Source organism: Trachypithecus francoisi, unplaced genomic scaffold (genome assembly GCF_009764315.1).
Source record: "Trachypithecus francoisi isolate TF-2019V2 unplaced genomic scaffold, Tfra_2.0 Lachesis_group19, whole genome shotgun sequence".
NCBI classification, from domain to species: Eukaryota; Metazoa; Chordata; class Mammalia; order Primates; family Cercopithecidae; genus Trachypithecus; species Trachypithecus francoisi.
The window spans coordinates 30,681,171-30,706,368 of NW_022681464.1; the positions used below are offsets into that span (position 1 = coordinate 30,681,171).

The 25,198-nt window shown below is 35.5% G+C and overlaps 1 protein-coding gene across 4 annotated transcripts in view; it reads left to right on the top strand.

Moving 5' to 3' along the window:
* The window catches only part of ZNF521 (zinc finger protein 521), a 294,684-nt gene that overhangs the window by 133,967 nt on the left and 135,519 nt on the right, over positions 1-25,198 (top strand). The window lies entirely within an intron of this gene.

Consider the following 25,198-nt stretch of genomic DNA (forward strand, 5'->3'; position numbering starts at 1 on the left):
ATTCACTCCCAGAGCTTGAACAACTGCCTTTTACTGACTGCTCTCCAAATAGTGTCTCCAGGGACAGGAGGGGACTTTTGGAGGCTAATGGGAACACTCTTTATCTTGATGCCTGTGGTGGTTACGTGACTGCATGCATTTATCAGTACTCACCAGATTTAAAATTGGTTTATTATTTTTATGGGGATTTTATGGGGATTACACCTCAATGAAGCTAATTTTATTTTATTTATTTATTTATTTGAGACAGGGTCTCACTCTATCATCTAGGCTGTAGTGCAGTGGTCCGATCATGGCTCACTGCAGCCTCGACCTCCCAGGCTCAGGTGATCTTCCTGCCTCAGCCTCCTGGGTAGCTGGGACTACAGGCTCATGCCACCACGCCTGGCTAATTTTTTGTATTTTTTGTAGAGACAAGCTTGCAATGAGGAGTCTGAGATCGGCTTGTCTTGTTGCCTAAGCTGTTCTTGAGCTCCTAAGCTCAAGCAATCCACCTGCCTCAGCCTCCCAAAGTGCTGGGATTACAGATGTGAGCCACTGTGCCCAGGCTGAAGCTAATTTTAAGAAGTAATGATATCTCCAACTCACTTCTTTGCACTGAGCTTCAGACTCATATAAACAGCTGCCTGCTACACGTATCCACTTACATGTTCCCTTGAACTTCAAACTCAGTGGGTCCCAAATTGAGCTCAGCACCTTTCCTCTAAACCTGCATTTTTTTTCTTATGTTTTCTATTTCACCTATAGATCCATTGATCTTCTCAGTCACTTCCTTTCTACTCTGCATCGTTTGGTCATCAGGCCATCTTGACTGCAGCTCATGTGTACAGTTGACTCTTGAACATTCCTGGAAATAGAGGCACTGACCCCTCACTCGGTCAAAAATCTGCATATAACTTTGACTTCCTCAAAACTTAACTACTAATAGCCTACTTCCTGATAACATAAACAGTCAGTTAACACATATTTTGTTAGTTATATGTCTTGCATACTGTATTCTTACAATAAAGTAAACCAGAGAAAAGAAAATACTATAAAGAAAGTCATAAGGAAGAGAAAATCTGTTCATTAAGTGGAAGTGGAGCATCATTAAGGCCTTCATCTTCATTGTCTTCACATTGCGTAGGCTGCGGAAGGGGAAGAAGAGGGTTTGGTCTTGCTGTTTTAGGGATGGCAGAGGCAGAAAACATACATATAAGTGGACCCACGCAGTTCAAACCTGTGTTCCTTGAGTGTCAGCTATTTTTCTTTTTCTTTTTTTTGAGATGGAATGTCACTCTTGTTACCCAGGCTGGAGTGCAATGGTGTGATCTTGGCTCACCGCAACCTCCGCCTCTCAGGTTCAAGTGATTCTCTTGCCTCAGCTTCCTGAGTAGCTAGGATTACAGGCATGCACCACCATGCCTGGCTATTTTTTTTTTTTTTTTTTTTGTATTTTTAGTAGAGATAGGTTTTTTTTTTCTCTGAGACAGGGTTTCACTCTGTGGCCCAGGCTTGAGTACAGTGGTGGGATCATGGCTCACTGCAGCCTCAACCTCCTGAGCAATCCTCCTGGCTCAGCCTTCTGAGTAGCTGGAACTATACAGGTATACACCACATGTCCAGCTAATTTTTTTTTTTTTTTTTAGTGGGCTCGAGGTCTCATTATGTTGGCCAGGCTGGGCTCAAGTGATTCTCCTGCCTTGGTCTCCCAAAGTGCTGGGATTACAGGCATGAGTCACTGCACCCAGCCACTGTTTTTCTTGAATCAACTCCTCCCACCATCCCCTTACCACATTTTAAGTTCAATCTCTGATCCTCTTTTCCTAAACAACTGAAGCAGCCTCATTTTGTCTTTCTGACTTGAGTCTCATCATTTTCAAATCCATCTCCACACCACTGCCAGAACCATCCATCTAAAACACAAATCTGTCTAGCATGTCCCTTCCTATTTGGAGCATTGTTAGTGTTCTGGACTTCCATCCCCATAGGATGATATAATAATCCTTTTATTGTGAAATACAGGACCCTTCAGATTTCGGCTTCCCCTTCTTTTCCCTGCCCTCTCCTTGTTCTATAATGGGAAGCACTTTAATTAGCCACACATAGCATATTGCCTCTGTGTCTTACTGAGACTGTCCTGTTCCTTCTCCCCGAATAACCTCTCTCCTCTTGACTGTCTTCCACCTTGCAGAAGGCTGTCCAGCTTATCCTTTCTTTGGAGATCAACTGTTCTAGAAGGCCGCCTATGAGCCTGACTCTCCATCCCAAGCATCTCCCTATCCCCTCAATGCCCTGTGCAGATAATATGGAGTAAATATCCTGTGAAAATTACACTGCTTTATGATTATCTATTACATTGTCTTTTCCTCTGATTAATTTCCTGGGGTAAGAACTTACTCAGTCTCATATTTTTGGTACCTCTGACAGTGCCAGGCCCATATTAGGCAAATGCCTCAATGCATGGGTGTCATGCCATGGAGCTTAAATGTGCCTGGTGGCCCTCCCAAAATATGTTCTTATTTTTGCAGGACAAATGACCACCTAGATTTTTCATCCAGGAAACCTTTGTCTGAAGTGTCATATGTATACACTAGACTCCTGGTTCTCTCTCCTGAAACGTTTTCCTCTTCCAGACTGCCATTGTTTTAGTAAAGGGAACCACTCTACATCCAATTACTCAAGCAAGAAACCTGTGAATCATTCCTGATTCCTCTTTTCCTCTCTTTCTCCATGTTTAATCCATCAATGAATACTGTTGATTCCACCTCCAATAAGTATCTTCAAATATCTCATCCACTTCTCTATACCTCCAAAGCCATAATCTTCGTCTAGGCTACAATTGTTTCTTTTCTGGATACCACAGTAGCTTCCTAACAGATCCTGTCCTTCATCTTCTGCCTGTTTCCAGTCCATTCTTCATGCTGCAGTTGGAAGCATAGACCTGTAAATTAAGTGAAGCCACTTAAAATTTTTTTGGGGCTTCCCACTTTCTCAAATGAACTCCAATGCCTCACCTGCTTACAAGTCATGGGCTCTCTGGCTGTGGCAGGCTGTTCTCACTTCCTTCTAGTGACTCTTCCTTCTTGACTCTGCCCAGGTCCTGAACATGTGCTGCTTCCCCACTTTATCACCTGAGCTGCTCTTCCCAAGCAGCCTATCTGTTCTGCTGGCTCTTTCTCATCTGTCAGGTGGGCCTTCCTGAAAACCTTATCAAAGGTGGTCTCCCCCTTAAGATTTTCTTTTAAAAATGTCATTATTTGTTCACTTGGCCAGGCATGATGCCTCATGCCTATAATCCCAGCACTTTGGGAGGCTGAGGTGGGAGGATCATTGAGGCCTGGAGTTTGAGACCAGCCTGGCCAACATAGCAAGATCCTGTCTCTACAGAAATGAAAAATTAATCGGGTGTAGTGGTGCACACCTGTAGTTCTAGATACTCAGGAGGCTGAAGTGGGAGGATTGCTTGAGCCCAGGAGCTCAAGGCTGCAGTGAGCAGTGATAGCATCATTGTACTCCAGCCTGGGCAACAGAGTGAGACCCTGTATCAAGAAAAAATTTCTTATTTCCTTCTTTTCCTTTCTCATCTCTGAATGCCCATCAACTTATCATAAGGGCTTAGTAAATGTTAGTTGAGTAAATTAATACAGTGTAAGTCCTTCAGAGTAACGAAAAATAGTGTATGCTTTTTTTTCAGGTACATCTAGTTACTAATACATATGAATATAGGCCATTTTGCCTAAACTATTTTAATAAAGTGAGGTTTGATCTAAAAATATTAAAATACGTGAAAAGGTTTGAAGTTTGTAACAATCCAAAGTTCATCTTTAACATGAAGATCTGTTTCAAGTGTCTTAGAATCAGTATTTTTTTATGGTTCTTGTATGGAAGATGGAAACGTACGTGGTGACAATTCAGAACCTACTCAAGTCGCAGAGTTCTGTTGTTGTTGTTCTCTTCATCAGAATTTCCCTATGAGGCTGAAAAAAACAGATTGATAAAAAATATTTTAAAGTTTTCATTTCAAATTGCTGTTACTAAGTTTTGCTAAGTAAATATGCAAAGAGCAAAAACTAAATGGGTTAAGCTCCCTCTAAAGAGACAGTATTTAAAAAATTAAGTCGAAAATGTACAGGACCAAATAAATTGATAAGGTTCAAGATGTTCTTGAAAGACAGTGAATTGCTCTGCCAAGTCCAATCTGTATTGTTGTTATTATATTCAATATTTTTTTGCCATCTACAAAGTAGTAGACCAGGGAGTCCACGGCCCTGGCACCAGTACCATGGGTTAGACTGTGGGAGCAGGTGCCTTGCATCCGTGCTTTGTACCCAGTTCCGTGATCACCTCATATTGATCATTGCCTCCATTGTTGAATTTGCTGCATCTACCATTCCTAGATTATCTGTACTTCTCCAGTTCTAGACCTTTTGTTGATATTTTTCATATGGTTACAATGACTTTTTAGAACTTATGGAATTCAGAAATAGTAATGTTTTTGTATTTCAAATTGCTGATTGCACATAATAATATTTATCCTTTTGGTACTAGGCCAAAAGAGTTTGGAATCATCTTGTGTTATCATAGAACTCTGTCTAGGAGGAACATTTCACATTTTTGGCTGAGATTTTGTCAAGACGGAGATTAGTACATATCTGGTCAAGATTATTTTAAATGATGAAAGAAAACTGAAAGCTATATTCTGGATCTCTGGATCTCTTATTACGGTGTTGCTCTACCTAGCACATGATGTAGATGTAGTTTTCTAGTACATGTACTTTGTATTTCTAGAAATTTAACAGCCTAATAATAAGAATCTTGCCAAAGGCTTCTAAAAGCCTGAATAGCTGGTTCCCCTTATTTATACTTTTAAAAACCTTTTAATGCTTTTTTACCTTTTAAATGTGCATGTTTCTAAAGGTTCTATTCTTAACCCGCCTTTCTATTCTGAAATAGGAATTCCTATTTCCTATTACCTCAGTATTATCCCATACAGCTAAGCAAAACATGAAGTTTCAATTCTCAACCTCTGTTTAACTCCCAGTCTTAAATTTTCAGCTTCCTTTTTCACATTACCAGTTAAAGCTTCTGCTAGCCCTTTAATCAACTCCAACTACAATTTCGTTTTTCTCCCATTTTGGTCAGTGTGTCATCTTTCTCCTGGTCATTCCTGCCTGAAACTTCGTTTCTGTTTCCTGTATGTTTCCTGTTCTCCTAACCTGTTAGGGCAGTCACTCCCCAGGAGCCATTGATTATTCGTTTGTAATTTCTCTTCTATCTGCATCTCCTGCTTCCTTTCTCCAGGCCAAACTATATTAAATCTCAGCTGGTCTCCTTCAGTGCTTCCTATCATAAAGCTTATCTCAACAAACTTAAAACCTGAGGATCACACAAATCACGTTCTCTGACTATAATACAAGTAAATTATAAATGAAAAAAGTGTCTTAAAATCATGCATTTTAAAGTTTAAAACATGCATTGAACAAAGAAGGCATGAAAATAGAAATTAAAAATGAGAAAATCGAAGGATAAATACATTTCAAAAGTTTTGAGATATAACTAAATGCACCACTTAGAAGGAAAGTTGTTAGAAAATAAAAATATACATTAGAAAATAAGGAAAGCATACTATCACTGAGATATATCAGCTTAAGACCTTAAGAATAGAAAAATAAAATAAACCCATAAAAAGTAGAAACAAAGCAAGCAATAAAGTGAAGGACAAAAGTAATGAAATAGAAAACAAAGAAACAATGAACAACAAGGAGGCCAATGAAGGAAAAAGTTAGTTTTCTGAAAAGACTGACACAATTTACAAACTTCTGGTGAGATTAATCAGTAAAAAAAACCAGAGATAATATTAATAATGAAAAGGGGAGCCTTACTTTGTGCTTGCAGAAGTTAAAAGCTAATAGGAGAAACATTGTATGTATCAAAATGACTATAAAAATAATGCAATAACTCTTTTTTTGAGATAATAAGGAGCAAAATGACTTTATTCAGGTAAAGTTTAAGGTTGGACAAAATTAATCTATGATGATCAAAGTCAGAGTAGTTACTTCTGGGATCCTATCAACAGGTAAGGAAAAGCAAGGTGTTACCTGGATGCTGGAAGTGTTTCGTATCTTCTCTATGTGTTGGTTACACTGGTGAGTAATATCTGAAATGTCACCAAGCAGTATGCTTAAGATTACTACAGTTTACTATATGTAATTTACTTCCCAATTAAAATTTTACAAAAAATGCCAAATGAAAATAGAAAAAAAAAGAATACTATGAATAACTTTATGCTAATAGTAGAGAATTTAAGTTATAGTATATAGAAACCATCTTAGAATAATATGTTACCAAAAATGGCTCAAGGAAAAAAGAGAGAAGTGTAATAATTCAATAAACATTAAAGAATTTAATAAATTGTTGAAAATCTTTCCTGTAAACAAAACATTAGGCTCAGGTGGCTTTCAAAATGAGTCCCCCTAAACATGCACATAATTTCAAAACTGTGCCAGAAAATACAAAATGAGAAAATACGCTTGTTCATTTAATGAATCTGATATGATCCTGATATCAAAACCAGACAAAAATACTGAAAAAGAGAAATACGGGTCATTTTATTCATGATTTTGTATTTTAAAATTTTGAACAAAGTATTAGTAGCTAAATCTATGTATAAAAAAGAGAATATATTATAATTGAAATAGGTTATCACAAGAATGCAAAGTGGGTTCAATTTCAGGAAATCAGTTAATTTAATTTACCACATTAATAGATTAAAAGAGATAAATTATGTTTTTATCTCAAAAGTCAAGGGAAAAACTGTATTTAACATACTTTCATGATTAAAAAAGAACACTAAACTAAGAATAGGCAGGAATTCCCTTACCCTAATAAAAACTTTTAAAAATATTATCTTAAGCAAGCATTGTAAATAATAGCTATAGCCATTATTTTATAATATAGTTATGTATTTTATAATATAATTATAATGTAACTATAATTATAATATAATAATATATTATAATGTAACTATATTATTTTACTTACAATATAATTTGTGGGGAAATTTTAATTAGTATTTTATAATTAAAATTACTATTAAGGCATGCTGGGTGATGTAGCCAATAAGCTAAGATAAAATCAAAATGAATTTGAGTATTAGAAAAAATTGAAAATATACAGATTATACTGTCATATACAGGTAATATGTCTGCATGTAAAACAACACCCAAAGAATCCAAACACAAATTATTACAGTAAAACTTTAGCAAAGTTGTTGGGTACCAAATCAACACATTTAAGTCAACTGGATTTTTATTCACTAGCAAAACCCAGAAAATACACATTTTAAAATAATCCCACTTATGATAGGCAGAAAAAATTAGGTACTTAGAAATCAATATTACAAAATATATAAGACATTTATGGAAAAAATGATAAAACACTGCTGAAATATTTTAAAAGACTTGAATAAATGATCAGATATAACTTGTTCATGGATAGGAAGACTCAGTACTGTAAGTCTGTCAATTATCTCTAAATTGATCTATAGATTTAGTGCTATTCCAATGAAAATTTCAATAGATTTTTAAATATATGTTTATATACATATATATACACATACACACACACACACACATATATATATATATATTTTTTTTTCGAGACTAAGTCTCACTCTGTTGCCTAGGCTGGAGTGCAGTGGCGTGATCTTGGCTCACCACAACCTCCACTTCCTGAGTTCAAGTGATTCTCCTGCCTCAGCCTCCCAAGTAGCTGAGACTACAGGTGCATACCACCATGCTCAGCTAATTTTTATTGAGACGAGGTTTCACTATGTTGGCCAAGTTGGTCTCGAACTCCTGACCTCGTGATCCTCCCACCTCAGCCTCCCAAAGTGCTAGGATTACAGGGGTGAGCCACTATGCCTGGCTGTTAAAATATTTTTTTATATATTTTTATTTTTTGGAACTCGATAAGCAGATTCCAAAACGTGTATAGAAGAATGAAAAGTCACATGACAAAGATACTCTTGAAAAACAATAGGCAGAAAAAATATTTGTCTCATTTTCTAGTCAATTTATAATAAATCTGTAGTAATCAGGATTATGCCGTGTTAATTCACAGAACCACACAGAGATTTCTCCAAAAAAGATACTAAATGTATAAAACTCAGTATAGCATGGAACTGCCTTTGCACATTAGTGGGGAAACGGATAAAGTATTGAACTCATTATCTATGTGGAATAAAATAAAATTGAATCTCTACTGACATGTATAAAAATTAGTTCCAGGTGGTTTAAAGATGGATGTGTGAAAGGCAAAACCATAAACCTTTTGGTAAAATAAAAGAATATTTTTATCACCTTCTGTAAGGGAATGATTTTGTAAACAAGACCACACAATATAAATCACAAAATATATTCAGCAACGTTAAAAATAATCTGTGTTTACCAAACGTTATCATACAGGGAGTGAAAACAAAAACTACAGGATTATAAAACAAATGTATAACACATATAACTAGAAAAATTAATAGTTTCCAAAACTATATAAGAAACAGCCAGAAACTGATAGAAAAATGCAAACTGCCGTATAAGAAAATGGGAAATTAACACAAACAGAATTTCACAAATAGGAAGCATGAAGGTTCAGTGAACATGTGAAAACATTCTCATTATTAATATGGAAAATGCAAATTTAGACAAAGAGCAACGGATTGTCTGAGAGGGCTGCACAGGAAACTACACAGGAGTCCAGGTATGCAGGTGTTTTACAATTACTGTTTATACATTACGTATGTTATCAATGCTCTATAAGCATTTAATCTTTAACATAAAAACAACCCCCCCAAAACTCAGAACCCTAAGTATATAATTAGTATCATTCACCCTCAATAGAAGCATGAATACAAAATAATATTTTAAAATTTCTAGCCATATATTCATACCCACAAAAGGCTATGAGCCTGAAACCTGTTCATCACTACAAGTTTATTAAGTGTTGTAGAGGTATTAAAGACATATTAGCATCTCAGTTAATCTTTCTTCTTTTGTTATTATTAGAAAGAGCAGTATCCATGTATTACACTTTAGTGGGTATATATCTCACAGTTTGGGGAATATTAGCCTTTAGCATGAACTTTTTTATTCCGCATCTGGTACTTCAATTTGTGATAACAGATTTATTAATTCCTGCCACGTGCAAGGCATTAGCTGTCAGGTTTGTAAAGAGGAGAAGCTTTATACAAATATAGTTATTTGGATACATGTCTTTCTCCTGTATGTATGTCTGGCAAGCTTATGTGAGAACAGGGAGACAGTATGCCTGGAGCAGAGTGAGCAGAGAACAGTCATGGGAGAGAAAGTCGGAGAGCTGGAGAGAGGGGCAGAGGCTGGGCTTTGGCTTGGTAGCCTCCGTGGGTCTTAGGTTAGTTACTTGTATGCCATAGGTTCTTTGTAAACACTTATAAACAATTGAAGCCTGGTAATTAAAATATCTGGAAAACGAAACAAAGAAGGAAGCATTTATCTAAAAACTAAATAATGGTACAGGTTCTTCGAGCCACACATGAATAGAATATTAGACACCTCATAAGTATGTGATACACTATGCACTTCATGTCATAAAGAGATTGAGTGGCAGGTGAAGTCGTATAAAAATCCCCATATCAAGGCAAATGATTTATTTTATTGAATTAAACATTGTATTACATAAGCAAGCCTTTAACCGAGTCTGTACATTTTTTGTTATAGGGAGATTGCTGCTGTGGGCATGGGGAGTTTAAGTATATGCAGCATAGCATAGTAGAAGGGAAGATCGTCCTTAGGAAAAAAAAAAATGAGTTCATGTAACAGTTGACAGAGTCATCTATGTGATCTCAGCCAGTCCTTCCTAAGCTTCAGTTTCCTCGTTGCTAAAATGGGCATTCAACATACTATACCCTCTTTATGAGGTATCATGAAAAGCAGATGGTATAGTCTATGAAAGTTCTTGCTCAACATGAAGCACACTACCAATGTCATATGTGATAAATCATTTGTATAGTATGTAATCTACACATATCCCTATTATGTATGTATGTATGTACAGATATAATTTATTTATATAATGCTTTTCAATTAATTTGTTATTATAATGTAGAATTATTTCACCTAATGCTAGGATTATGGCTTATTCAGTCAAAGTGCATCTAAATGAGGAATCATATTTCCACAAAGTTGATGAAGTGGAAAAAACATAATTTAGTCTTAAAATCAAACTTAGAAGCAATGAAAATCAAGGAGCAAAAAGAATGTAAAGACCACAGAAATAAAATGTTACTTTATTTGAGGTCAGAGATAGTGTCAGAAAACAATACATATAAAAGGCAGAAACGCATATAAATAAATGAGCATATAGGTGACAGATGTAATCACAGTTAAGAAAGGAAAAATACTCAAGAGTATTATTGGATTGCAAGGGAGTTAACAAAATCTTGGAGAAATAACATTTAAGTCAAGTAAAAATTAGACATGAAAGGTTTAGTAAGTGAATACCAAAATAAGGATTTCCACCCTCTAATCCTAGGAAACAAATGAGTAGTTTGAGAAGCAGTTAATTTGAAAGGGCTATTACTTGCCTAAAATCCGCTGGCAATATCCTGTATGAATCACATACACAGTATTTACATACTGGGGAAAACCTAGTAAAAATTGTCTCTCTTTTTGGCTATGATTTGTAATTTAGATGTATAACCTCTTGATATATTTTAAGAATAGAAACTTGCCCGGGCGTGGTGCAGTGGCTCATGCCTGTAATCCTAGCACTTTGGGAGGCTGAGGTGGGTAGATCATGAGGTCAGGAGTTGGAGACTAGCCTGGCCAATGTGGTGAAACCGTCCGTGTCTCTACTAAAAATACAAAAATTAACCAGGCGTGGTGGTGCACGCCTGCAGTCCCAGCTACTCAGGAGGCTGAAGCAGAAGAATCGCTTGAACCCAGGGGACGCAGGTTGCAGTGAGCCAAGATCACGCCACTGCACTCCAGCCTGGGTGACAGAGCAAGACGCCGTCTCAAAAAAAAAAAAAAAAAAAGAAAGAAAGAAAAAATAGAAACTTAATGTTTTAAAAATTACTAATAAGTAAGCAGTTGAGAGATATTTCAATGCAAAGATACACCATGGTTTAGAAGTCGAAGTGGCGTTGTTAAATCTAACTTGACAAAGTCTGATGTTAACATATTCATTTTAAGATATATCTAAAGATTATCTTCAGAATTTTACATTTAAGTTTGGCTTAGGCAGTAAGGAAGCAAAAATGAGCTGTATTAAAAGCTATTGATACAGTCCAAGCAACACAGCAAGACCTCATCTCTACTGAAAATTTAAAGAAATTTAGTGGGTTCATTGGTATGTGGCATATGCCAGTAGTTCAGCTACTCAGGAGGCTGAGGTGGGTTTGGGGAATAAATGAATGCATGAACTAAACTCACTCTAAACAGTGTAACAAGTTGGTTTGAAATGTTTTAAATTTGGTATAACAAAATAATATTGAAAAAGCTATTGATAAATATCTAGAAATCGATCAATATAAGCAGTGACCTCATTTGATGAAGGTCATTTTTTTTTTCAAAAAAGAAAGAGAAAGTAAAAGGAGGAACAGAAAAAGGGAAAAAAGAAAGGTGGGTTTAAGGGAGGGAGGAAAGGAAAACTAAATGACCAGATAACGTAGCTGAAAAACTGGCAGGAAACCCCCTGAGTTTAAAATCTGTACTTACTAGGACTGGAAAATTAAAATAGTTTTGATGGAAAACAGATTCTTTTAGCAGCATAATTGTGTCTAGATTGATACTATTTTGTTATACCAAATTTAAAAAGCTGTTTAGATTGAGTCTAGTTTATTCATTCATTCATTCAACAATTGAGTTTCAAATGTGTGGCAAGCATTTTTCATAGACGTTGGGCACAAAAGGCAGACATAGTTGTTGCTTCATGTTTCTCTTAGTAAAGAATTAAACCTATAAAAAGCAAATATATCTTCAAATAGTGACTCCTATATACATTAAGACTGTGAAGAGCTGGCAGGATTAGAAGTAGGAATATGCTTAAATGTCTAATAAGGCTATTCAACAGTGATATTCCAACATGTCTTTTAATAGAATGACTGATTTGTCACCTGGATTTCCAAAGAAAATTGCATTACAAGATGTCAAATTTGATATTATCCTTTTCTTTTCTTTTTTTTTTTTCTTTTTCTTTTTTTTTTTTTGAGACGGAGTCTCGCTCTGTTGCCCCAGGCTGGAGTGCAGTGGCATGATCTCAGCTCACTGCAAGCTCCGCCTCCCGGGTTCACGCCATTCTCCTGCCTCAGCCTCCCCAGTAGCTGGGACTACAGGCACCCGCCACCACGCCCAGCTAATTTTTTGTATTTTTCGTAGAAATGGGGTTTCACCGCATTAGCCAGGATGGTCTCAATCTCCTGACCTCGTGATCCACCCACCTCGGCCTCCCAAAGTGCTGGGATTATAGGATTGAGCCACCAAGCCCAGCTGATTTTATCTTTTTCTTAACATTTCTCACCTTTCATACTATATACTGTGGTAGAATGTTCTCAAGGAGCAGAAGTCTGGTTGGGAAAAGACCATATTTTTTCTAGATTATATTCTTAGACTTTTTTATTTGGAGAATTTCTAACTATGCGATATATTATCAGTAATGATTATACAGAACTTTTTCAGTGCTGCAGTTTAATCTTTCTGGGATAATCTGAAGGGGGGCCTAAGAGGTTATACCTGGTTGTATGATGCAGAATCTAGGTGTGTTTGATGACAACAATCTGGTTCCCTCCATCATGATATTCTGACAATGTTTACTTGTAGGTGTACATATAAAAAGCGCACATCACTTCACTTCTGCGTAGTTATGCACCTTTTCACAAATGCTCTCTGTCAGGCAGTGTGCTGGGTGTGAGAGCTAAAGAGAAAACTAAGACTTTACTACTTAAGTGACAGAAAACCTTTGAATATAATATAGCACATTCTATGCTGAAAGTGTAAACTGGGAAATGAAAACCCTCCAAGAAGGCAGCATTTGGTAGCACGAACTGGCAATGGAGAGGCAGTGCTGGAGAGCTGGTCCTGGAGTCCTGTGCCCCGAGGAGCCCCGAAGAGTTGTAAGCATCACAGATAGCCAAGGTAGCAATAGCAGCTCCTTTTTTTCAGTGAGCGGCCACACTATGTACATATGGATGTGTTCATAGCAGTCTGGGGTCCTAGGTTTGATAGGTTGGTCACTTTCTGTGAGTCATGGGCAAGGTCACTCCATCTCTCTGGATTTCAGTTTCATTGTGAGGAAATTTGAAATAGATGAACTTACTTGTCCCTTTCAATCCTAAAACTCCACAATACTCTATATAAGCTTGCCTGTTACCTTTGGAAATGCAAAGAATATGGGGGCATTTTTTCCTATTTTTCAAGAAGATATTTTCATGATAATGGGAAGATTCTGAAAAATCCAGATAATTTTAGTTAAATCAGGGGTTAAAAGAACCCTAGCACTTGCACATTTGTGTACATTGTAATTGCACAGCATGTTCTAGAATAGGTAACGTGAAAGAAACACACCTCTGTCCTAAAAAATTTACTAAGAGTACAAACAACAGGAATAATAAGTCAGCACCCACGGCATTGTGTGGGTGTAATTGCTAGCAAGCTTTTTGAAGCAGGTGGGTTTTAGGAGTAATTTGAAGGAGAAAAGAAGGGTAGTCTGACATGCCCCAGTAGGAAAGCTGTTCAAGTGGAAGGAATGGATGAGAAAAGACAAACCCAGAATGAGAATATGGAGAAAGAGAGAAACAAAGTAAGAACTGCTAAGAGAAGAGGGACATGCATTAAAATATCTCAGTGGACATAAGAGTTATAAAGGACAAATGTAATTCGGGCACATACATGGGTAAATGAAATGATCTAGTATAAGAAAAACTACATTTTGTAGGTAAGACAGAAACCACCAGAACACAAAGTATTTCTTTGACAGAAGACTAGCTGGAAGGATACATTAGAGAGAGAAACAAAAGAGAATGACTAGGACTCCACGGGAGCCTTCATCTAAAGAGAAGTAGAAGGAAGCAAAGATTTTTATTGCACAGTGAACAGGTATGAGTCATTTACATATAAATTTGTTATGTGTAACTAATTATGTATTGCAGTAGATACAAAATGGGCCGGGCGCGGTGGCTCTGGCTCACGCCTGTAATCCCAGCACTTTAAGAGGCCGAGGTGGGCGGATCACTTGAGGCCAGGAGTTCGAGATCAGCCTGGCCAACGAAGCAAAACCCCATCTCTACTAAAAATACAAAAAAAAATTAGCCGGGCATGGTAGTTCATGCCTGTAGTCTTAGCTACTTTGGAGGCTGAGGCAGGAGACTTGTTTAAGCCCAGGAGGCGGAGGTTGCAGTGAGCCAAGATCATGCCATTTCGCTCCAGCCTGGGTGACGGAGTGAGACTCTGTCTCAAAAAAAACAAAAACCAAACAAACAAACAAATGAATAGCAAAGAGCCTTCTGTGTAGCCTTAAAAGCTTATAGCCATTTAGAATTAGTTTTATTGAAATAATTCTGATACAACTTGTAAACGAATTATAAGAGAATTTTTTAAATGAGATAAAAGGTTTGTCTGTTTTATCCTTTTGAAATTTATGATGACTTTGTATTAAATGATACCAAGTACTCATAAAGAGTTAATGAACCAATCTAATTTGTTTTAGGACAGAAACTATATGCTTAGGAAAGTATTTCTTAATGGATTCTAAGATACTTTGTTCTGCCTAATAATTTCTTTTTCCTAGTTTATGGTGGGATTATAAGTCATACTACCAATCTGGATGGGGTCTCTCTGGGCATGTGATGTGATCTGATGGTGATACAGTGTGCTTACATGTTGTTGCTACTCCTTCACCTCTCCAGCTGTCCATCCTTGATCTCTGCCAGCCGTAGCTCCTTATTTTGGTAACAGTGAAACAGAAGGAAGTTTCAATGCTTTTTAATGAAAACAATCACATGATCAGAATAATTGATGAGGAAAATAGGCCCTAATTTTGTGTAACCCCCAATTTTGACTTATCTTTTCCGTCTCAGGTTTGTTTCTAAAAGAGTGATCATTTAAACCCATATTTTCCCACCTTCAATTGCTTACCTTTCCTGAATGATACGAACATTTATAAAACAGTCACTATAAGAAATTAACTAGCATTTACTATGAATTATAAATCTCTTCACATAGGAACTAACAAAATAGTATAGCCATGAGTAATAAGAGACAAATTCCTTTTCCTAGCTCAAAAATAATTAGCATGTGCTCTGGTGACTTTTTTTTTTTTTTTTTTTTTAACCTTCACTACAGCATCAATTTAGTCTGTTATTCATCATCTTCCAATTCACTGATTTCTGGTGCTGTGTAAGGTGGTAGGCAGTTTTGCAAGCAGAAATAGACCAATCTTAGGTAGTACCTTATGAATGAAGGTGATGGATGTAGAATGACTCATTAGATTGTCCATTCAACAGTCAGTAAACAAAGTGTATTGACTGCCTACTCTGTGGACAACACTATGGGAGATTTTATTCAGGTAGATTTTTTTATGGTGTAGAAATAAACAGCAACTGAACCCATAACATTAAATGAGATGATCTAGATGAAGATACGTTATCTGGAAGGTCTCAGTGGACTGTGTAGGGAGGGACATGAGTTGGTCCCTTGGAAGAGACTCCAAAATGTGAATGAGGAGAGTAAGTCTAATAAAGCATCTCCCTCTGTGGGAAACTTGGGCACAGTTTTTTCCGTGTTTAATGTGAGACATCAATGAGTTCAAGTGTGTAGAAAGACAAATTTTGAAGAAAATTTGTTAGGAGACAATTTTGAACTCAAAAAAGATTATTTGTTGTTCTTTATTAATTTTAAACTTAAAGTAAACTTTATTCTTAGAAATAAAATAACACTTTATTCACAAACTTCAAGGTAGTAAATTCCTTCCATGAGATGTGTTTGGTATGACCCATGGAAATAGCTCCATCTTTAACATTGAGTGTTGTTTTTAGTGCATACTTGTCAGATTTTTCTGAAGACTCCACTCAATTATTTCCTGGTTTTTGACTACTGAGTATACCTTTGAAAATAAAATATTTTAATACTATTTTATCTAATATTTAAAGAGAATTCAATAAAACATTTTAAAAATGGCATAACTTTATTACTCGATTATAAACATAGTAGTAGCTTAAATTTATATCTTCATGGAGTTTAGGGTTTTATTTGTAAAAATAAATGTATTAGATCATTCTTGCATTGCTATAAAGAAATACTTGAGACTGGTAATTTATAAAAAAAAAAAAAAAGTGGTTTAATTGGCTTGTACTTCTGCAGCACTAGCACCTGCTCCACTTCTTGGGAAGCCTCATGGAGCTTTGACTCTTGCAGGAAGGAAAGCAGGAGCAAGCATCTCCCATGGGAAGAACGGGAGCAAGAGAGAGTGGCGAGGAGGTGCCACACACTTTAAAGTGACCAGATTTCATGAGAACTCACTCACTGTCATAGAGACAGCACCAAGCTTTCAGAGATCCACCTCCATGACCCAAATACCTCCCACCAAGGGCCACTTTCAGCATTGGGAATCACAATTCAGCATGAGCTTTGGATGTATCAATAAATATATTTAATAGACTTAAATATTTTTTCTCCCTGGTACTATAAAAATTGCAACTCAGTCATTTAAAACAAGTATCTAGAGGCTTTTTCTTTTCTCTTCCTTTTCTTGTCTAGTCAGTTGGCCAGAAGCAATCTTCTTTAACCCTGGCTCTATTCTGAATTGTCTTCCTTATTCCCCATGAACTGTGAGCAACTTGGCTGGCATGTAGTACATGGGGTCTCACTCAGTCTGTCCCCCAGGCTGGAGCGTGGTGGCATGGTCACAGCTCGCTGCAGCCTCAGACTCCTGGGCTCAAGTGATCCTCCTGACTCAGTCCCCCAAGTAGCTAGAAATACAGACACAAGCCAGCACACCTGACTTATTTTTTAATTTTTTTGTGGAGATAGGGTCGTGCTACCTTGCCCAGATTAGTCTTGAATTCCTGGACTCGAGCGATCCTCTCACTTCTGCCTCCCAAAATGCTGGGGTTATAGGTATGAGCCACCATACCAGTCCCTGTAACAGTTTCAAACTCAAGAAAATTATTCCCATTTTAGAACTTAGATCAAGTCCTATCTCTTCCCGGGGGGAGGTTTCTAACTCTTCCAGACCGTATTAATCTGTCAGTCTTTGACATGTTCTGTCTTCTCTTTGCAATACGCCAAAGTAGGCACTTGGTCCTGAACTGCTTTGCCATGTCATTTAGGCAAAATACTTAAAACAGTATAATGTTTGTGTGTTTTATTTCCCCAATTATATTGTAATGCCTTGAGTTTAGGGATCACGGTTAATATCTCTTGGTTGTTGAGGTGTTGCCATGTGCCAGGCATGATGTAAAGTGTTGCATGGATTTTATCTCAGGACATTAACCACCACTATAAGACAATAGTATCCTTTTAACTATCACAAGAATACAAATTAGAATATTGATGCATTTGTTTTTCAGTGAATTATTTGGGCTTTTCATCATTAGTGGCTTTCATGACATTTCAATAACCATTTTTTCCTTCTTCAGTGACTTATTTTCATACAAATTCAGAATTACTTAGAAAATGACTAGGCTAAATTAGTAGAATGTCTGAGTTATTGAGCATTTGTGGAAAGCTGCTGGCTTATTACTTTGACTCATGTTTAGTAACCATTTGCCTGCCAACAAAATACTGGTGCTACTGCTCTTAAATATATATTGCATTTGTAATTAATATATTCATTCTTGGAATGGTAACATATATTGCTATAGTCCTTGAAAACAGCTTTTTCCTCCCAGCTAGCATAAACCTTTTTACACATTCTTACTGCTTCTCCCTTCCCATTCACCCAACCTTGTCACCAACTTGTGATTTTCTTTGTGTTATTAGTTGTCTCTTGGTATCCATGAGGGATTGGTTCCATGATGCCCTGCGGATGCTCAAGTCCCTTATAAAAACATGTACAGGCTCCCATATACTTTAAATGATCTCTAGATTACTTGTGATACTGAATACAAGTGCTATGTAAACAGCTGTCATAATGTATTGGTTTTTTATTTGATTATTCTTATGGTATTGTATTATTTTTTATTTTTTTTAAATTTTCAACTAGAGGTTGATTGCAGATGCAAAATCCTGAAATATGGAGGGCTAACTAATTTTTAAAGCTTTATTTAATAAACATTTGTTTAACCCTTGTTAATTGTCATGAAATTTAAATTAGTGGATTTGAGTTGAAAGAAATTTTAATGTGGTTCCAAAGTCCACTTAGAAGGGTGAAAACTACTCACCTTTGACAACAGATAGTTTATATCATATTTTATTCCATTCCCGTAATAACCTGTCAAAGAGTAATATAGACAGTAAATAGTACCTTTAATAAATAAGTAAGCATTAAGAATTACTGTTTAGTGCAGGTATGCTACATGGTAGGCATGGTACCAAACATTTTTATATAATTCTCACTTACTTTTCATATCAACTCTAAGATGTAGGTTTTATTATTTTTTCATTTGCAGAGAAGGAAACTCAGGGTCATTTAATGATTTGTCACACAACTAACTATATGACAAGTTAGTATTACAGAAAGAAAATCTAAAGATTCTTTCCTACTAAGACTGCTGGATATATTTGGAATGAATACTTTATAGCATCATTGTACAATATCCTGATTTCAGGTTGTGACCAAATCTGACACTGGTCCTTCCTTAAACGCCTTGAAATAAAGGGAGCTGAGAGCTATGGGACATCCTGGAAAAACGGCTCTGTAACTTTGGCTTTGATGTTCCAAACATACAGCAACGACAGATAAAATATAAAGACAGAAAAACAAATGGACGTAGTCAAGTCCAAAACAGTTCTTCATCTTTGAGATCTAGAAACCAAGTAAGAAAACCACATGGTTATTAAGGCTAAAGCCAGGGGTCTGCTGAACATTTTCCAAAAATAGAAAGTAGTAATTAGGGTTTAATCCCTGTGGGACAAATCCAGACCCACTATTTGAAGCAGGGCCTGGGTGAAACTTTCTTGTTCACAGCAAGAGACTGGGAAAAAGTAATTCTGTTGACCACTACCAGGAACTAGGATTTTACCTGGAGGATTGAAGGAGTAGGAAGACAGACACAGTTTTGTGACATAAAACTGAATTACCCATGTGTTGCCTCTGTGATTTACCTTGCAATGTCTTTCTATCCCTGCAGCACAGCAGATAGGCAGGAAATGCCCCTCCGAGACCCAGCTCTGGTACAGTAGCCTGGGATGCCCCAGTAGAACCAGTGGTGAAACTACTGGAAAGGAAGAAATTAGCACATAGGAAAAAAAATCACAACAAATGGGCTTTCAACCAAGATTCCAAAGTATATGAATGAATCAAACACTAGTAAAGCAGAAAAAAAGAAGAAACTAATTATTTTGAACAGTCTGACAAAGACTTTGACATAAGTATGTTTAGAAGCTCAGAAAGATCAATGAAGGTATGATTTCCACTGAAAAGAGTAACAAATTATGAAGCAAATCCAAGCAGAAGTAAAACAAAAGCATTTGAATGTTTAAAACTAGAAATGTTGGAAATGAAAAATAGTCATATTAAATAAAAGCTCTGCTAAATAGGATAAACTCTAGACTGGTCAGCTGTGAAGAGAGAATCAGTGTTTTGTAAGAGTACAGAGAAGTGATCTAGAGTAGGACGTAAGAAGACAAATAGATTCTTAAAATATGAATGAAAGGGCAGTTAAAATACATGGGGGATAGACTAAGAGGCTCTCATCTATGTCTAATAAGGATTCTGATGGAAATGAATGGAGAGTGTCATAAATAGACTTAATAACTGAGTGATTTTAATCACTGAAAATTTTAAGAATTGACATACATGAGATCTCAAATTGAAATTATTATTTTTGTATTGAGCAAGACAAATACACTTAAATGTACAGTTTAAAACATGGCAAAAAGAAGAAAACTGCAGAACATTGATGACAAAGGGAAAATATTGAAATAGACTTAGGGAATTAAGAGCCAGTTCTATCCTATGAATCTTAGTCAAGAGTCTGGGACTGGGAGCCTAAGGCTAACTTAGCTACAGGCGGTTCCTTCACTCTCATAAGTTACTTTTCCTACCATTCCTGGCATTGTCAAAGACCAAAGCACTACTTAATTATATGGAAAGCCTCCTTTTGAAATGCACCTAAAATGTAATTGTAAATTTACCTGCAAACGATCGGAATATAAACTGTGTTAAAATCCAGTGTATGAGAGACAGTAGAATCCTGGCTTGGTTATACCTGTATGACTTTAGCCAAGTCGCTTAATTAATCTATAAATGAGGATAATAATCCCTCCTTTATCTACTCTTACAGGACTGTTTCAAGGGATTTTTTTTTTTTTTTTTTGCATACAAGTTCTTTATATACTAAAGTGTGAAACAGTTTATTAAATTATTATTTTATTATACAAATGAATGTGAGCTATGGTTCCTGACTTCTTAGAGTCTATACATTAGATTTATGTAAAAAAAAAAAAAAAAAAAGAAAAAAAACTTCACAAATACCAAAATGTTTGCAAAGCTACTTAAAACAACTAAGTGCAAATTAGTTTTGGTGCATATCAAGTATGGGAGTCTAAAGTGAATAGCAGAGGTGAATCAGGGGTTAAGCTGAGCTAAAAACTACATGTTTTGAATTATTCTATTCATTTTTTCCAGTTTTTATTATGAAAATGTTCACGTATACAGCTAGAGTTTATGATGGTTAACATGTAGCCGTTTACTTATATATGACTATATATGTTTTTCCTGAAACTTTTGAAAGTAAATTGCAAATATTTCATCCCTAAATACTCAGTATGCATCGCCTACCAAAAAGAATGTTTACCCACATGACCCCAATACCATTATCACATCTAAAAAAGGTAACGGTAATGTCCTGATAGCATCTAATAATCAGCTAATAGTCAGATTGATATCTAAATTATTCTCAATTGCCTCAAAAGCCTTCTTAGAGCTGTTTCAGCTCCCTCCCCCCAAATCAGGACCCACACATTACATTTACTCAAGTCTTTTTCAGTCTCTTTCATCTCTTCACTTTTTTTCCCCACGACAATAGGCCATGTCTTTTGAAGAATATTCTGGATTTGAGGGTTTTTTTTCTCCCTCATAGTAATAGTTGTTCCCCTTTTCGAAGACAACAGGCCGTTTCTCTGAAAGAATATTCTGGATTTGCATTTTTTTCTCATAGTAATATTTGTTCCCCTATTGCTGTATTTACTGAAAACTGGATTGTTAGGCCTAAAGACTTAATTATATTCAAGTACACATTTTAGATAAGATACTATATTGGTAATGTATACTTCATATTGCAACTCATTGAGAGGCACACAATGTCACGTCATTTCCATTCTTAATGGTATTAAGCTAAGTAGTCTGGTTAGAGTAATTACCATTAGCTAAATTTATGGTGAAGATACATAGTTCGCTTTGCAATGATCAAAGGATGAAATTTGAGTATCTCAGAATAATCTGTCTTCTACTAGTTTCAGCATCCGTTAGTGATTATCCTGAACCATGTTATTTGGCATTGCAAAATGGTGAATATCTAATTTTGTCATTCCTTCTGCTGTCATTCTTCTATAAAGAAAAGCTTTCACTCATCAAATAGGCACAACCTACACTTCCTCCTAAAAAAAGCAAGGTGCTTCTGACCCTTTCATTGCCAATTTTCAGAAAAAGAAATTGATGCAATAGTCACCTCCCATGGTAACAACTTAATTTTTTTTCATTTCTGTTTTAGAGGATTACTATGCACTGATTTTTTAAAATCTATTCAATATTTTGGTAAAAGAAATCAAAGCAGTTTGATTTCTACAAAGTATAAGTTTTAATAATTATTATTTTAAATTACTTTTTAAAATTTGGTAAGACTGAATGTGAAGTCTGAGTCCTAATGGATGGAATGGAGGGTAATAGGGTTAATCAGAATAATTTTTTAAAACTATATTATTAGGCCTCTCTAATCATTTTTTTTAATTTATGAGATGTTCTTTTTAAAAAGTCTCTGAGTACCTTACCCAGAGTGTAACTGAAAACAAGAATGTCAAAAAGGCACATTTAAATTGTTCTCAAAATCAATCAAAAATAATGAGGTGCTAGGAAAAAGTTGTATCCTTGATAATTACATCTATCAGTATCAGAAAACAAAAGAGAACAATCAGGAAATGACAATCCCACTCCCAAGTAGCACATTTAAAAAGGCTAATGAAAAAAAAAAGTCTCTTTTAAAAATGTACTAAATTAGCATTTCAAGTAAATTGACAACTTAAGCGTTGATAAAGGCCAATCTGGGGCCCAAACAATGGAAGTTCTGTTTCTACTTTTATCTGCTTTTAAAAGAAATTATCTCACTTGACTTTTTTTGTTGTCTTTTATATAAATGTAGGTAATTGTCCTAAGGGAGGTGACAATCCTCATGTACTCTGCAAGGGTCAGATCATATCTGGAATATCGAGCTTCATTTGGGGTTCTATTTCTTAAAACATTGACCTGGAGATAGGTAACCAGGATGGGAGGTAATTCATTTCTTACATTGTGCCCCTATGTTCAGTCTGAAAAGGGGCTAATGTAATTGTCATATTAGACAATGGATTCAACCTCTTCTTTGTAGCACCAGAGTTAGGGCCAATGGGTGAAAGTAGCAGAAAAAGCAGATTTGGATCTAGAATTAGGAAGAATTCTCTCATAATTTTAGCCATACAGAGGTGGAATAAATTTACCTCCAAGGGAATGAGTTCCCCAAGGCTGACACTGTTCAGAGGTTATAATCCCTTTACTTAAAGATGGTGTACAGGTGTGCAGGGATCGCTCCAATATTTTGCAAAGAATCTATAGTTGTAATGAAAGATGCTTTAAAGGTCATTTAACATCACCGTTTTAAAAACTGAGGGTAAAAATGAATTTTATAGCATGCCTTTAAAAAGAAAACCCTTAACACATACCAATTTGCATATCATGGCTTTGTATTTGGGAAATGTGAAAAATATGGTGAAGTAGAGTTCAAGCTTCAGTATTTTAAAATCACGGTTCATTGTTTCTGATCACAGTCAATTCTTATCTAGCCATAAATTTAGGAGCTTATAGATAAGAATATGGCTTTTTAAATAAAAATATATAACATAGCATTTTAGACACTGTTTTATGAGTGGAGAGAATTAATGTTTGAATTATCAGTAGTGGCAAAAGCATTTTCATTTGATGATAAAAGAAAACTTACATGTGTCAGTTCATTTTGAAGACAGTAGTAAGCGCTGGCATTTTATTATTTTGGCTTTTCAAATGATTTTATTCTTTATTATTAGACTAGGAAAAAAAAAGCCCTAGTATATTCTGCCAACATATTCATCAGTCATCATTTTTGGAGACGGTTTTCGACATATTGCATGTTTTACTGTGCTAACAAGAGAAAAGACTAGCCATTAAGTTTATGTTTCTTTGTTTTTCAGCAAGGTCACATATCAGGAATAATGCTAGAAGTATGCTAATAAACAATATATAATGTAGGTCATCAGGGAGTAAGAAATATTTTCTAACTAGTTCTAAAGGGAAATATTGTTAAAAAAGGGATAGATGTTATTTACATAACACATGTTGCTCTATATGTCACCATCAAAAGCATCTTGTAAACAGCTCAGTGTAGTAAATCTTCCTTGGTGATTGTCAGGGTGTTTGAAATCCGTGTTAGATTTAGATTCAGCACATAGTTTGCAATATGCCTAATGTACAAAGACCGTCAGATGATTTAGACAGCCTCCAGTGGAAATATGCCTATACTTGTGTGGTTTACAAAGAATATTGTTCACTGTTGCAGAAGAAAATATTATGTTAAATTACAATAATTAGGAAAAAATTATATTAATGGCATTTATAATTTTAAATCTCAAATGAATTATGCTAAGTGTTTGTGCTTAACTTTGATTTTGTTAAATTCTAAAGAACTTCAGTTCTTTCAAGTTGATTGTAATTTACAGGCTGGTATTTCATTATTAATGCCATTTGTAAGACAATTTTATATGACTTCAAATGAAACGATAATTCTGTAAAAAATGCTTGTAAGAAAATGTCATTTATGTGATTTTACAAATGTAATTTTCTCATGTTTGGGAAATTTTAAAGATGGATTATTTTCATAATGGTTTATTTTGTCCCCCAACATGGTTTTTAATTACAAATATTAAGATTCATCAAAAAGGAAGTTATGTAAGTATGTGCTCTGGAAAACACAACTAATACTCTATTTATTGAGTTCATCTAATAGGTACTGGGACTCAATAATAAAGATGTAAAATTATAATGGCTGCTTTATGATTCAGAAATCAGAGAGCCTACCAGCATTTAGAATCAAAAGAAAGTATTTCTCTTCCCAGCTGTACGGCACCGTGACATCAGGCAAATCTTCCTATTTCTCTGGACCTCAGTTTCTTCATTTATGCTATAAGAATTGTAATAAAAATCTTGCTCTATCTACTTCACAGGACTGTTGTGTAACATAAAATAGTGTTAGAATGTTCATTATGATATTATTTCTTTATAGGATGAAGTACATATTTAAATGCTAATACTTAGCAACTTCTAAAACGTCATTTAAATTGTAGACTTTAGCTAAAAATTGTATCTCTAAATATTTTAGCTGGAATCTGTGAATCTTAACTTATTAGCCATATTACTTATGGATATCTAGAAGCAATACCCTAGTTATATTGGTCAGGATGAAATTGTGCCTGATCTTGAAAGACATTGGATTCTGAAACTCTGTAGATTTTTTTTTTAATACTCATGTTTTTTAAAACTGTATTTCTGTAATACTTCTGGTTTTAAAAACCTTCTGTTTTTGAGTTTAGGGATCTTTAAAAATATATTATGCCATAATTATGTGCTTCTCTTTCTTCTAAATGTCTGCAAATGAAAATGTGGTGTTGGGATCAAGCCATACGGTGTAAGTAAGGAATTCGTGGAACTTGGGCCAAGTGGTCCTGTAGTTTAGTTTGTTTCTTAGCAACATAGGTAAGACCAGCATCTCAGAAGAATGTTTTTTAAACAAAGAAACAATTAAGAG